The sequence below is a fragment of the Pezoporus wallicus genome, unplaced genomic scaffold (genome assembly GCF_028554395.1).
Source record: "Pezoporus wallicus isolate ANWC-B61680 ecotype Strahan unplaced genomic scaffold, APGP_CSIRO_Pwel_v1 contig_5601, whole genome shotgun sequence".
Classification (NCBI taxonomy): domain Eukaryota; kingdom Metazoa; phylum Chordata; class Aves; order Psittaciformes; family Psittacidae; genus Pezoporus; species Pezoporus wallicus.
In genome coordinates, this window is record NW_026642944.1 from 588,188 (window position 1) to 603,436 (window position 15,249).

General features: G+C 39.9%; 1 protein-coding gene across 1 annotated transcript in view; it reads right to left on the bottom strand.

The window, feature by feature from the left end:
* The window catches only part of LIFR (LIF receptor subunit alpha), an 84,463-nt gene extending 71,209 nt beyond the window's left edge, over positions 1-13,254 (bottom strand). The window contains exon 1 of the mRNA XM_057433249.1: positions 12,925-13,254. The gene's annotated coding sequence lies outside the window, so the exon portion shown is untranslated. The remainder of the gene's footprint in view (positions 1-12,924) is intronic.
* Between the last annotated feature and the right edge of the window lie 1,995 nt (positions 13,255-15,249).

Below are 15,249 nucleotides of genomic sequence, written 5' to 3' on the forward strand. Positions count from 1 at the left end.
TAGATTTAAGTTCTTTCTTCTTTAAAGAATTTGGATTAAGGACGTAAAACCAACTCTTGCGTTTGCAGGGACCTCCTCTTCCTGTCTAACTTTGGAGTGAAGACCAATGCAGAGGACTAATGCCTAATGGTAGAAACTTCAGAAATGTTAAAGGCGGGAGGTCAAACACAGAGGTTTAAAGCTACTTGGCTCTGCTGTAGAAGTTCTTGTTGATAACATGGTAATGGAAAATGGGCCCTAATATATAAGCATTTAATTGTCCTCATAAATTTAGTTGCTGTGACTTTAGAGGCTATGCTGAGACCTTCCCCCCTTCTCCCTCAGTGAGATTCCGCATTGTCACAATCAGAAGATCTTTCCTGTTTACACTGAAAAATTTCCCAGTAGGTATTGTTTAGTGATCAAAGCATCAAGGTGTTGCTGAACGTAAAAGAATCATGGGGCATGAACAACACTTACTGGCTTGTGTGGCAGTTCCGGGCAGGCAGTCTTGAGATACTGGATACTGGAAGATAATGGAACTGCAGCTTGTGTAACTGATGAAATTGTTTTGTTGTGCAATATAACTAAGAAATATGTAGTGTTAAGGCTGTAAATAGTCTTATTATGTACTTCTTGGTCCATAAGTTTGAAGGTAAGGTTTTTGAGTGGAACTACTATTGTTACATGCCAAAAAGCTTATCTGTGTTTTCCAGGCTACAACAAACTGAGACAGTAATTTCCCCTACAATCCTTGCCCCATTTAGTGTAGAAATCCTATGGCTACTAATAATCAAGAATTACAGTATAACTAATTGTATATAACTTTCGGGAACTGCATAAAAGGAATCATAAGGAAATTTGTGACCCTTTACTCCCAAAACTTACTGCGCTAAATAGAGTGTACTGAAGTACTTTTGGAAGTTATTACTTCAGAACAAGATTATCTGATTAAAACAAACTTGGGAAATAGGTTTACTCACTGTCTAGATCATATAAATAAGCATGAATTCTTCATTTTCCTTGGCACTTTTCAGCATTACTAAATAAGGAAAACAAAAAATATGAGGCTTATCTGTGAAAATCCTCAAGTCAGGTAGGCTATTGTTGAATACAAGTAGCACTTTACAAGGTAAATATGTAGATGTGTTTATGATTCTCACCTTGCTTTACAGCTGCTATTTAGAATTACACTTACTGCGTGCATGCTTCTAATGCTTGTATTCAACTCAACAACCTTTACATGCTTTCAGTAACCTCATCAAGAGCTGCTAGTCACCAAAAATATACTCATGATTAGTTACAGTTTAGAAATATCCCAGATGAAGTGACTCTACCTTATTAAGCAATTTAGTAGCCAGGTACCAAAAATATAGTTAAGTAAATGCAGCTTTAATTCTTTACTTTGTGGGCCATAAATAAGTCATGTAAGAGAGACCACTTTTTGAAGGCATAAAAGATAATGTAAACCCAAATTGTCATTTGATAAGCTTTAATTGCTTCAGAATAGTGCAAGTATGTGAACTGAACATAAAAGAGCTACAGCTAGTGTTGTATGCTGTTTGGCTCAAAGAAAATATTTATTGAAAGGGATAGGACAGGGTGCTGAATTTTATGAGACTGTAATTAAAGCCACTAAACAGGATAAGCATTCACTCTGAAAATCCATGCTTTCTAGAGAATATCCCTGAAATAACTAAGGGAAAAGATAAACAGGAAGAAAAAAAAGGGAGCTCTGCCAATCATGGCAAGACTGTTTTGTAGAAGGAGCAAACAAGATTAGCTATAATGAGATTATCAACTAATTCTGTGAGGCAGCACCCACATAAATCAACAGACAAAGGGGAAGGAGCTGGACTCTGCAATAATTGTTAAAGCAGTAATTTATCAGTAATAAGGCTTTTTCCATTCACAATGTGGATTACCGTTCTAGCTGTAGACTATTTTAAAACTATAACTAAATATGGTATCTGATAGCAAGAGCTTTTCTATCCAGCCTATGAAGGGCACTGGAGCTCAAAGCTCTGAGTTTATAAGGGAAATTTCTTTTAAAAGTAGCCAGAATTATCTTTTTACAACTTCCATTTTGTCAGTGCATTCAAGCAAGATAAAAGGACAAACAATGTTCCTATGTTGTCCCTTTTCTACAAATCACTGCTCCCTTTCTGCTTATTTCTCTGGACTCTTAAAGGCACACATGCAGTAAGCCATCAATACCAAGGTAAATGTGGTTTCTATCTGTTACCACAGAAACAGGTCCATAATTAGGTGGGTAGCTATCATGGTGGGTATCATTATTAGGTGGGTAACCCATCATGGTAGAATCTCCTCTTTATTAGTGAGAGTCTACCTATATGGAGTCAAGCACATGATAACCTTTGGAGGAATAATCAACCCACTATCATTCCTCCTACCAAAGTCTGGTCTGATCTCTGGCTTTCCTTTTCCTGTGTTGTCACTGGTTGACTCAGAGTTCATCATATTTCCTGTGCTATTTAAAGAACTTCTTGGGCTGGTACATTATTATAAGCCTGCCTCTGTATTCTTTAAAATACCCATAGGAACAACTTACCCTACACAAACCATAGTAAATTCACAGTTCTCAGTGCATACAGAGATACCATATTTGGCACATTATATATATATACAAACAAAACTAGGTTTGAAAACAGGACTCTGACCACATAACATTTTCATTTGCTGCCCATTCTTCAAACACACTTTCCTCATTAGGGAACCCTACCGCAACTGCTTGGGAAGGTCTTTGAATACAACTTGGGATGCAGCATGTGCATCATGCTCAAATAATCCTGTTATAGCAAAGGATGTAGATATGATCAAGAAGGACGAAAACTGTAACTTTTGAGAGCAACTGACTGTGAAAGCAGAACTGTGTTGTGCCAGGACTATATGAGTCCAGCACTTGCAGTGTTATTTCATCTGTATACACCCAAGATCTTCTACTGTATTTATTCTGCTTCTGCACAGTAGGAAGGCTATTACAGGTTACACCAGGGCCTCAAAAATGATGTAGCCTTTCTCCTTTCTCCTGTTGAGTCTAAACAAATAGAATGTCAACTTATCTAAAGCTTTATGAAAACTATTTTTTCCTATCGAATAGGCAGAATTGTGGCTTACTATAAATCTAACGAACTTGCAAGGGAAAAGGTATGGAAAGGATCTAAGGTTACTCACAAAAGCCAGTGAGACTTAGTACTATATGTCCTGCATCACAGGCTGCCTCTTTCAAGAAAGGAGCAACCTATATGCAGAGGATTTCTCTAAGCATGACCTAGTAGGAGGATATAGGTCACACATCAAACATACTTGGTTATAAACGTTCCACATATGAAAGACAATTAGCTCTTATTCATCCTTGTTATTAAATTTATTCTGTCCGTTGCTTTTTTAACCTTCTGAGCCTACAACATTTAAAGTAAAAGGTAAACAAAAGATCAGCTGAACCCAAACCAGGTTGCTGTCAGCTTGGTGTCAAGAGCTGTAAAGAAGCCAAAGCAAGCTGGCTCAAGGGACTGCAAACAAGCGCTGGTACCAATTAAACAATTTTTCTCAGCTATTCCTCTTGCCTAGGAAGCATGGAGCACAGCTCCATCCGCAGACCCCACATCATTCAAGTGTTAGTGCTACCATGTGTGTAAATTCCTCAACAATTTGCAAGGATAGTGCCATCTAAAGATGAACTTGAAGTGATCTCTTCCTCACTAGCATCCTCTTATGTGTGCAAAATCAGCTTCCTTCCCTTGAGCACTGGCAACCACAAATCCAAAGCCACCTCTACAGAATCTCAGAATGGCTGAGTTTGGAAGAGACCTCTGGAGGTCATCTGGTCCAATCTCTCTGCTCAAGCAGGTCACTAGTTACCTAGGACCATGTCTAAACTGCTGTTAAAGTCTCCAAGGCTGGAGACTTCACCACCTTTCGAGAGAACCTGTTCCTGTGCTTAGTCACCTTCCCAGTACAACAGTGAAGTGTCTCCTGACGTTCAGATTGGAACCCCAGTGTTTCAGTTTGTGCCCATTACCTCTGGTCCTGTCACTGGGCACCTCTGGAAATAGCCTAGCTCCATCTTCTTTACAGCCTTCAGATATTTATATGCATTGATGAGATCCCCCTGCACCTCATTTATCTCAAATGAGATATCGCATTGACGGGATCTCTTCTGCAGGCTAAAGAGCCCCAGCCTTCTCAGCCTTTTCTCATAGAAGAGGTGCTGTAATATCTTGATCACCTTAGTGGTCCTTCACTGGACACCCCCTCCAGTAGCTCCATGTAGGTTCTACCAGCTATCGCACAAAGCTTTTTATTTTCAGCAATAGCAAAAAGCCCCCTGTGGGGTCAGTGGTCACTGAAATCCTATTTCCCATCACAAACATGCTGAAAGAGGTAGGGTTTTTGGGATTCTCTCTAAATTCACTTCAGGAGAAGTGAAAGTGGAAATGAGGTTAAAGTATCTTCCAATCCCTGATGGAGTGGTCTACTGTCCAGCACTTCAGAACCTGTTAAAAAACTAACCAATCAACAAGCCCTACCCAAACTCCACCAAACAGCACCTCCCCCCCAAAAAAAAAAGAAATAAACAAAATAAACAAAAACCAAACCCCACAATTACCTCTGAGAATATTAGTGCTTTAAAAGTACTGTTTTTCAGAAAGTTCACCTACTTCTTAGTCCTAAATTTAGTTGCTTGAAAGAGTCCAGCGCAGAGCCACAAAGATGATTAAGGGGGTGGAACATCTCCCTTATGAGGAGAGGCTGAGGGAGCTGGGACTCTTTAGCTTGGAGGAGACTGAGGGGTGACCTCATCAGTGTTTACAAATATGTAAAGGGTGAGTGTCAGGATGATGGAGCTAGGTTTTTTTCAGTGATGTCCAGTGATAGGACAAGGGCCAATGGGTGTAAACTGGAGCATAGGAGGTTCCATGTGAACATCAGGAAAAATTTCTTTACTGTGAGAGTGACAGAGCACTGGAACGGGCTGCCCAGGGGGGTTGTGGAGTCTCCTATGTTGGAGATATTCAAGGCCCGCCTGGACAAGTTCCTGTGTGATGTACTCTAGGTTACCCTGCTCTTGCAGGGGGTTGGACTAGATGATCTTTTGAGGTCCCTTCCAACCCTTGGGATTCTGTGATTCTATGAAATGTTCCTTACAAAATCTCAAAGAATAGCAGAAAAACCATGGTGTGTGTTTTTAAGTAGGATGCCTTACCCTTTTGTTTGAAACTGGTTATAGGATATATCAAAAAGGAAAAAGTATTCCTAGGTCGCATGCATGAAGTCCTGCCAACATATCATGTTCCACGAGTCAGTCTAGTAAGTGTGATAGAATCTCTGTTCTTTGCAATGTTAGCAAGGGCAGCATCATCTTCATTTTTTGCAGTGCAATGTCAAAACTAGAGGCATGAAAGTAGGACTCTGCTGGCTTGATCTCCCCTTTTCCAGTACTTCACCTTCAAATTTTCCCTATCACCTGCACCAGGTTTGGCCAGGTTAGCTGGATGTCATGGGCTTTTTTTCAGAGGACAAAGTACTTGCATGTCATGTTGTGCTTCTCTTTCTAATGGGACAGAACCTTTTCCCTTTCAAAAGCTGATTATCTCTCCTTCCTTTCTGTAGAAGATTAATCCATTCATGCCTCCTAGCAACCACCTGCCATTACAAATCCAGCCAAGACAGCAGTAAACATCCACTGAGTAAGTACCTAATGCAAGTAAAGTTAATGAACCTCTTGTAAGTACGGAAGTGTTTGTAAGTACTCTTCTCTCTAGCTAGCACAGCTGAAGATCTACACCACATACCTTTCTGTCACACCTCTCAGAAAAGAGATCTTGAGATCATCAGCAAAGACATCAACGTGCTGCTGACTGTTAAACCTGTGCTTGAGTAACTATGGAATAATATGCTTTTCTATTGCAATACAAATGTATACCTGAACCTGGACTTACCGTGGACCCTATGAATGCCATACGGTGACAGAAATACTGCTTGCAGTCATGCATTTAACCAAAGCACCTACATTTGGTGCTGTTATTCTAGGATCCTTATATAGTCAGTGGGAAGAAACACCTACAAAGAGAAATTTACATCTAAATCTGAATCGGACTCTGGGGGTGCCCCTTTGTCTCTCTCCACTAACTCCACAGTGAGTTAAGACAGCTGGATTTCTAACTTGGGCATTTTATCATCTGAATGTAGGGTGAATCTGGGTATACCTTAGGATATCCCAGTGTTTCACCTATGTCCCTGTCTCTATGTATGAATAAGCAAAGGATATATAACCAGGCTGGTGTCATCTGATGTTTCCTGTACATAATTTTGAGCTTGAACTCCCCTAAGCATCTCAGAGATGCACTTTATGTCAAGCAAAATTGTGGCCAGTGTAGATACTACTGAATTTTGAACATTTACATTATACAGTTTATTTCACTTTTCCCAGGGGATGCCCTCTAAATGTCCCAGCCAAGTGTTTATGCAGGAGACAAGTATCTACTCTGCCTATTTTACTGGTGAAGTAAACTCATTCAGCTTGTAACCACTGTGTGCCAGGTTCACACTTTCTCTCCAAACACAAATTTTAGAGGAAATACTGGCTTAAGAGGTTCCTGTCTCTTGCTGAATGGCACACTGCAGAGCTCTCTTTATAGCACTAATACTACCGTTTGTGTGATAGTGTTATAATCCAGATCAAGAAACAAACCTAATTTGCAGAAGAAGCATCCAAAACCTGAAGATCTCTTAGACTGAAGACTGCATTTTAGAAAGCACCACTCACTGTAATAAATACTGGGGCTGTTGTGTGGAGAAATCTGTTGTCCTTCTCAGCTGGATTCAGATCAGGTTTATTTATTGCCTTTTGGCAAGTGAAAACTCAGGGCACACAAAAAGCAACGTAAGCAACTTATGATACAGTAAACTCTATGTGGAATACTCTGGAGAGCTCAGATAGGAAAGATGGGATTCATCTCACTTCATGTTACACCTCTGCAATGTGGATCTCTGCAGCTGAAGATGTTGCCCTATGCTCCTTTAGAGATAATGGAGAGAAATAGCCTTTTAAAAATATGATTTATTTCAGATGATAAGACAAACTGTGCTCTGCTAAGTGCCTGTTTCTCACCACTGACTGTAAGGATCTGTGGAGTGTCTAGCTGAGCTGCAGGCATCTGTACTGTAGATAGCCATGAATTCCTCCCTGCTTTTTCTTCAAGAGACATTGTCACACTGTAAATTTTGTGTCTGTGCATATGCACACACATGCACATGTGTAGATACATATATACAAACGCAATTTAATTACAAGATAATATACATGCCTGTATGCATTAGTCCCTATGTATAAGCCCATTCCCCTCTGATCTTATCACCAAAAAAGATTTCTTTATAAAGTGACCATGATATGTGCTACAAATCATGCAGGTCTCTTCAAAGCTGAGAAGGAAACAAACCAGGTTTCCTTCTCTTGCCCAAGCCCTCCATCATCCTGTCAGCTACCAAACAGCAAGATTCATCTGCTAACAGCAGCTCTCCCCTTGCTCTTACTAGTTGGGACTGGGTTAAGCACAAAATCAAAACAGCAGCAAGTGTCCCTGTTAGCATAAAATGCAGCCAGTTCTTGAATGTCCATGCTCCATAGACAGTTTAAGGACACTTCCTTGCAAACTACATTAAATGATGTAAGAATGTAAAAGCTCCAAACTTCCAATGTTCTCCTTTTAACTAAGAAGAAATTTTAAGTTAAAGAAGTTAGCTAATAGCCATATACTAAGTCAGAGGTTGTTTGCTGTGGACACTGTTTACTGTGTATTCCTCTTGCACAAACAATTCACACCTTCTCTGCTATACACACTACACTGAGCACACTGTCCTTTCCTATGCCTTGTGAATTAATCCACTCATTGCAGTCACATACACCTAAATAGGTGAAGCTGCTAGGATTTAGCCACCCTAGATACCTAGAAGCACATCTTTAATCTGTCTTATTCAGCCTGAACTTCACTATTGCTCCTTTCTCAGCTTGCAGATTGTAAATATGTTAGACCTGCAAGAGTCAATGGCATGAAAAAAGTTCCAATACAGTTTGAAAAACAGCAACTAAGCATATTCACAGGTTGTCCAACATATGGAGATTTCTGGGTTCTAGCTGCATGCTAGATGGGTTCAGAAATATAGAGGATTAAACAAAATTCCAGCCTCCTTCCTGCTGTTTTTTCTGTCTGTTTGGACTAAAACCCAACTCTGCAGCACACAACATATTGCTTGTCAGTGTGCTTTCCTGCCAGAGCAATTTGCAAGCTCAAATTATGCATCACAACACTCTTGCAAGGTGGAAGGAAAATTAAAAAGCTGGCATCAAACCATCAGTAGTTCGAACAATCTCATGTAGGTCAAAGCTTGCATTTGGGCCCTAGGCATTTTAAGTGATGGGCCAATGGAACACTGAGGCAAAGGACGGGACCTCCATATCCCCACCATTGTGAATGGAAATGAAGGCTACTCAGCGCTAACATGATCTTGGGCATCCCTCAAGTTTGATTGTTTCATCCCTTCCTGAAGCCAAGTGCTTTTGAGAAGCCAGACTTACAGTATTTAAAGCAGCAGAATGGGGACTAAGAAGATCTCAAAAGCACTTACATCTCCAGCTCCCATCTGAAATCCCATGGATAACAAACTAACTCTTTAGATACTTAATACTTTTTAATACTTTTTAAAACATGGTCTTACATAAGGCACATCAAATACAAATCTCAGAGGCTGTGATCTTCCATCCACTGAACAAACACCCTGCTTCCAGAAACAGTTTCTGTTGCCTTGTATTGTCCCTTATTGTCTCCCTGTAACATCCACAGACATTGCGGCACCATTTGGGCAATCTCTAGCAGTTGTCTTCTGGGCCAGTTGAATGTTTATAATTTCTATTTCTTCCTGTTTTTAAAGTGGCTTATCTGGCACAACATTACAATGTTATTATTTGCTGGCCAAATGAAAGCAAAGAATATAAACAGCCTTTGGAAAAAAAGATGTAATTTAAATCCTTGTTGATTAATTTAATTCCTCCGTAGACTACCACTGAGTTTAGAATGAGAGATGGGCCTCAGTCAACTTTAACATCTGGACCAAGAGCCAGGGGATAAATTCACAACAGTTCCTGTCTTTACAACAGAATAAACCACTCCTTTAACTCTAAACTTCCCAGAAATTGGTACATTCAGCCTCCAGAGAGAACTGTGAGGTAAAACGCCATCTCTGTATCAAGCAAGTGTCTGGACCCCTGCTGCTTTGCAGTCAAGTGATGCTCAGCAGAATACCTCCTGAGAGGACTCTGGGTGATGATGCTTCCCAAAGTTACAGAGCACAACGGAGAGGCAGCCACAAATTGCCTGCTGGTGAAGAAGAAGTTTAAAATAACCTGTTCTCCTACTACCACTAGCTCACCTGAAACTCATCTTTCTGTTACAGTGAGATTTTGAAGCAGAAGAAAAAAACTTTGAGCTCACTGAATATAGTCCTCTGGGAACTATCAAGTTTATTCATCAGGAATTAACTGCCCTTCCTGGGAGGAGCAAGAGGGAAGAACCTTTCTGTAACTGATTTGCAATGGGTCAGGTTCAGAGAGCATAAAATAAAGAGTCTTCTATTAGGCTGAAGTAACTCAGTCACTAGTGTAAGGGAAAGCAAACAAAGAGCTTCCCTTAGCTCAAACACTGTGGTATTCTAAGCCTGTGAACACTGACTGACTTGATATTATACACATACAGCCAAGCTCTGGCCTTCCCCACGTTTGCCCTTTCAGCAGCCACATCCTGGCTATCCCACAATGCACAAACCCAGCATGGCCACCCAGGCTGGCAGTGTGAGAATGGCAGATGCAACAGCAGCTGTGGGCAGCATGGAGAAGCATGCACTACAAATGGCATGAAGTGCAGCACTAAAGACGCAGACGTGGAGGGAGCTGTAATCCTTCAGGTTGAGGGAATTCTCCCCCCACCAGTTTGGCTGGGAGCCACATTCCTACATTCCTGGTATTGCCACCAAACAAGGCAGTGCTGTAGAGGCAAAGGCTGAAGGCTAATGTATGTCAGGACAGTTTGAACAGATACCCAAAGTTTTACAGTTCCTGTGCTGGTCATATCCTGGGATCTGAACTTTAAAACACTTAACAGATGATTACTAGATTAAGTTATTCTGTAGTCTCTTTTGCTACAAACCACTGAATTTTAAACTGTTTCTCTTACACTGATCTGAATTGCTTGGATTAAACTACAGCCTTCTTTCTTTTATTTTGGATGCCATTTAGAAATGCTAAAACACAAGATAATACTTTTCTGCTGAGACTACTAAAGAGATTTTACCTTGCAAACTAATCCCTGAGAATCACAATTGCTCCATGCAAAATATGACAAGAGACTTACACTTCCATCGGCAGTTTATATGCCATTAAAGACTGTTTCCTTCATGTGCTGAAACAGCAGAACAGATAAGAAGTGATAAGAACAGACATAGTGTTCTGGTATTTACTATATTTTAGCCAACCATGTCTCAGGTGAATTACTCACCCACCTGTCTTTCAAGGGGTGAGAGATATAGGAGTTTGACACTTGAGAACAATGTTTTCATGCACTGATGCAATGGCTCACACACACAGGCAAGGGAAGAATTTGGAATTTGGATGCATTGCTTCAGCATCTTCTCTGAAAGAGGTCTTTCCCTCTTCCTTCATAAAGCACATGTGTGTTAAGGAACTCAAAGCTTGCCACTACAGCCCCTCTCCCTGCCCCATCCTACCATATAGATCCTTCCCTGGCTACATATGTGTAGTGGGAAGAGGAGATACATCAGAATGTCAAGGTGAAACTTTCTGATTGCCACGCAGAGATCCTGGAACTCAGAATATCTTATAATTTAAACCATCATTGCACTCTTTTGGTATAGTGTCCATAGTGGTTACAGTACAGGGGACAATTAGGCTATGCTTATACTAGTAAACTACATCCTACCAGGAAACTTGTGTGCAAATTGACAATCAACTGCCTTCACCGTTCAACTGTTAAAGCAAGTTGAATAGTGGGGTATGACTTTAGCAGAGGCCAAGTAGGGCCCTCCCAGATCATTCCGAGGCATGCTTCCAGGAACCAGTCCCAACTGGTAGTCTGGATATAACCAACATATTTTGGAGGGCAAAACAGCTTAAAAGCATGGACACAGCTATTCTGTGCCAGTTAAACTTGGTGCCAAAAAATACTTTTTGTTTCCTAGTACAGGAATTCCCTTGTATATAGTTAGCCTGAGAAGCCTAGCCTTGCCACACTGAAGACAACTGATAGAAATTGGATATGAGCAGGTTTGGTTTTTGGCTGCTTTTTTTCCTTCTCCCAGTTCCTTCTGTCCCTATTTCTCCCCGTAAAATCTGTCTATATGCTCAGACAGTGGTCCAACATAGGCTAAAATCTGCATGTTATTTGGGTCCTGATGAGAAAAAGGAGGTCAGTTTAGGTCTGAGGAGGGGTGGGGAGGATAGAGAACTGCTGATCACTGCAATTCTGAAAAAGTATTAGTGACAAATAACAAGAACTGATATTTCTGGGTGTGTGAGCAGTAAAACACGGATGTGTTTCTTTTTAGATACACATCCATCAGAGGCTCATTTACCATGAGCCAAGCCAGTCAATTGGAAATCTCTATAATAATTCATTTTTGTTTTTCTTATAAAGTGGACAATACAAGACAACGCAAAAAATTTTTTTTCAAACCAGATTCCCTTCAGTTTTTCAGTCTGAGGTGACTGGATCACAACTTTTGGAGAAAGTTTGTTTTCTGAAACAAGATCTGAACCAAAGGGCATTCAGAATCCGTTTCTTCATGGAAACTGTTCTATTTCTGTTAAATTTGATAACAGCTTGTTTTTACAGAATCAGACATTGATGCCAAATTGGAGCTGGCAATATAATTTAAAGAAGTGTCACTCTGGATATAAACAGGAAATGTTTAGAGTGCTGATCCAGTGATTAATGAATGTTTCCACATCAATATAGCAGCCAATTTTCCCTTTCCTTGGAGGCTAGTCCATTACATAAACTACAGAAGGGCCAGAACTTTGGTCCCACATATTAAAGTATACAAAAAAAAATAGCACTTCTGTGCAAATGTTGCCATGGTTTTCTCCCTTTGAAATCAATTACAGACGTTCTTAGTTACTCCAGTGGGAGTGGGAAGCAAGCCAAAGTCTGAAAGTTTTTTTTGCTCACACCTCTTTTTTAGGGCCAAAGCAGTTTTCTTCTGTAAGAATTATCAGCCCTTCCTAAATTCATTCATAGATGTCACTCCTTAATAATCTGACTATAAGTTAGTGAGAAACCTCTCAATTTCCTCTCTCTGAGACACCCTAATATTTTTCCTGGCTGGGGGAACAAAGAGTGAATTTGACTGAGTAGTTCTGAACCCTACTGTATGGATCTAGCCAGACTCCCACAGTAGTATTTTAGGCTTCCCATAATCTAAACACACATTAAAAGCGAGCATAACTGCAGAACCCTCTAACTGCTTGATCTAATTGTCTGACCGAAGAGTACCAATTTAGGATAACAATAGCACACGGCAGAACTTGTTAGCTAGTACATGCTGTCTCCAGACCAGCAAACCAGTGAAAAGAGAAAAATAAAGGAGTATGTATTTATGTCGTCTTCTCTATTCTTTTTGCAAGGACATAGAAACCTCAGGCACCCAAGGGAGCACAAGACCTTTAGTACAGCTGCTTAACTTGGCATTTTAAGTTGCAAGCCAAGCATATCAGCATTTGCTTGGTAGAATTTCTGAGAAGCAGCAACTGCTTTGACCAGAGCCTCTGCAGGCAAACTGAAACTAAAAATCAGGTGGAAAAAGAAAAACATGCTAGTGCTTTTCTAGTGAACTCATAGACAAGTTTAGACTTACACTTGAGAGCCAGCCAGGTGTTTCTGAGCTTCTGCAAGGTGTCAAGAGATCTCTGCTTTTGCTGGAAGCAGCAGGAGTGAGGAGGACTCCACAGGAAACAGGATTAGAATCCAGCATAGATAGAGAAATAGAGAATAGAGAAATCCTTTTCTCTATTCTTTTTGGAGAGGTTTTTCTCTGGCTTTATCAAGCACAAGACTGCATTCTTCCTCCTTTTGCCATATGTTGGGCATCTGAGCTCTCCTGTAGCCCTTTGTTGTGTGAGGACAAGAATTTTCCGTATAAACATTCACGTACAACATAAAAACCATCTGAGGTAATAATTTGGCAGAAAGACTCTCTTATGTAAAAGGAGTTGCCCCAGCCTAAAACGCTTCTACTGCATTGCTTTCAGGAATGAAGGGTGCTTAAAGTTAATAACTTACTGGGTAATAGTTAACTTGCAAAATCATGATTGTTCATATCTAAAAGAAACAGGTGACCTTAGGAAACAAAGAGAGACATAGCATACTTAAATCATTTTACTAATGTTTAGCAGACATTGAAAAGATATATTTAATATATAGCTTTATTCTATAGAAATGCCTGCATCGTATATGTATTGTGTGTTTATTGTGTGTACATACATAGCAATTAAATACTCTCATTAAGGCCATGACCTTAAGTTTGGTAAAGTTCATGAAACTGCTATTGACCTAAATGACTTCAGACAGTTACCAGTCCTAAATACTCAAATTTAGAAGTCTCCCCTAATGCTCATAAAATAAGGACTTCATCAGGCTTCAGGCTTAAGTAAGACTCAAATGAGGCACAAGCACTCTGAAAGTCTGGCTCATTTCTTGAGGCCCATTGCCTCAGACCACTACTTCTCCTCTAGTTCTAACCAAAACACTACCTAACCTATTTGAAAAACAAGCCAAGGCTAATGTTGTTCTTCACTGTGACACTCCCTTCCATTCACAACCAAGTAAATAAACTGAACTCAGTGTTTATCCTTTTCTACTTCTGCTTATGTGGTGGGAATGTGGTATTATCATTTCTATATTTATTTTGTGATCACTTTGTGCTTTCTGAGGCCACAGCTTTCAGAGTCATACCTGAGTATTCCCAGTATAATCAGACACTATTCACAGAACAGGCAAGCTTCTTCTCTCCCCATTCAAAGATATTAGCTTTCTTTTTCAAGTGCAGAGAGTAGTTTGCTCAGCCACTTGCCAGTAGACAGCAGTCAGTTTAATCTCCTTCTTCTCATTTGAGCAGCTTCTCCCATCCTACCAGTTCTTGGTATCGCAGATACAGGAAAGACTACAGCTGACTATAAGAATGGAGCTGCATTACTGTATATACATGCACACATATTTGAGGAGAAAAATAAATCTTAATTTATTACATTATATACCTAAATAATATATTTAGGTATTTAGGTACCAGTTACTTCCTTAATAATGCCAAATATGGGCAAAGGAGATAAATACATATGTTACAATTGGACACATTATCTTGGTCCTTCCATAGTCTAATCGTAGCTTGGTGAAACACACAGTGTAGAGTGTAATGCATAGACTGTAATGAAAACAATTTTATTTCACTACAAACTGCCTTCAGTCCCAGAGTTTGCCTGAGACCTAATAAAGCTTAAGAAAGTCTTTATTCTTTCTTTCATTACATAAAAAAATTTTACTCTGACTTTCGTTTTGTTCACGCCTCTGGTTCAACTATTCTTGCAGGAGGTCTTGGAAACCTTTTACCATTAATGGATCTAACTTTTAATCTGAACATAGGCAAAATTGTCTTTAAAGTTACATTCCCTGGGAGAAATAAATGAAACTTTCATTCACTTATGAGGATCTATGCAGGTTACTCTTCACTGCAGGAAGCTTTCATTAATGTACAACTCTATGTCAGATCTGTTAGCAAAGAATATACATCTCAGGAAGCAAGTCCTCCCTGTGACTGCTTTGGTAAACACATGTGCTAACAGTTTAGAGAGATCTTCACATTAAAATTTTGATCTGACACCAACATCCATTAGTAATACAGAATACAGAAGACCTGGGATATCAAGTTTGAACGAGACAAGGTACTGCTAGAGACAGAAGCTAGTTTCATTGAGCTGACACATCAAGTCTATGCAAAGCCATCTGGGGAAAGAGATTTGCTATTTTTGCATCTCCTAGCAAGGTACTCAGTCCAAGGGTTAGATATACTGGTTTTAGCTCCACATTATTTAATAAGAATATGTAACTATTCTGTATTGGAGCATTACCAAACACTAAAACATTCCACAATAAAGTCTGTACAGTACTTTATGCAGAACAGAGATTG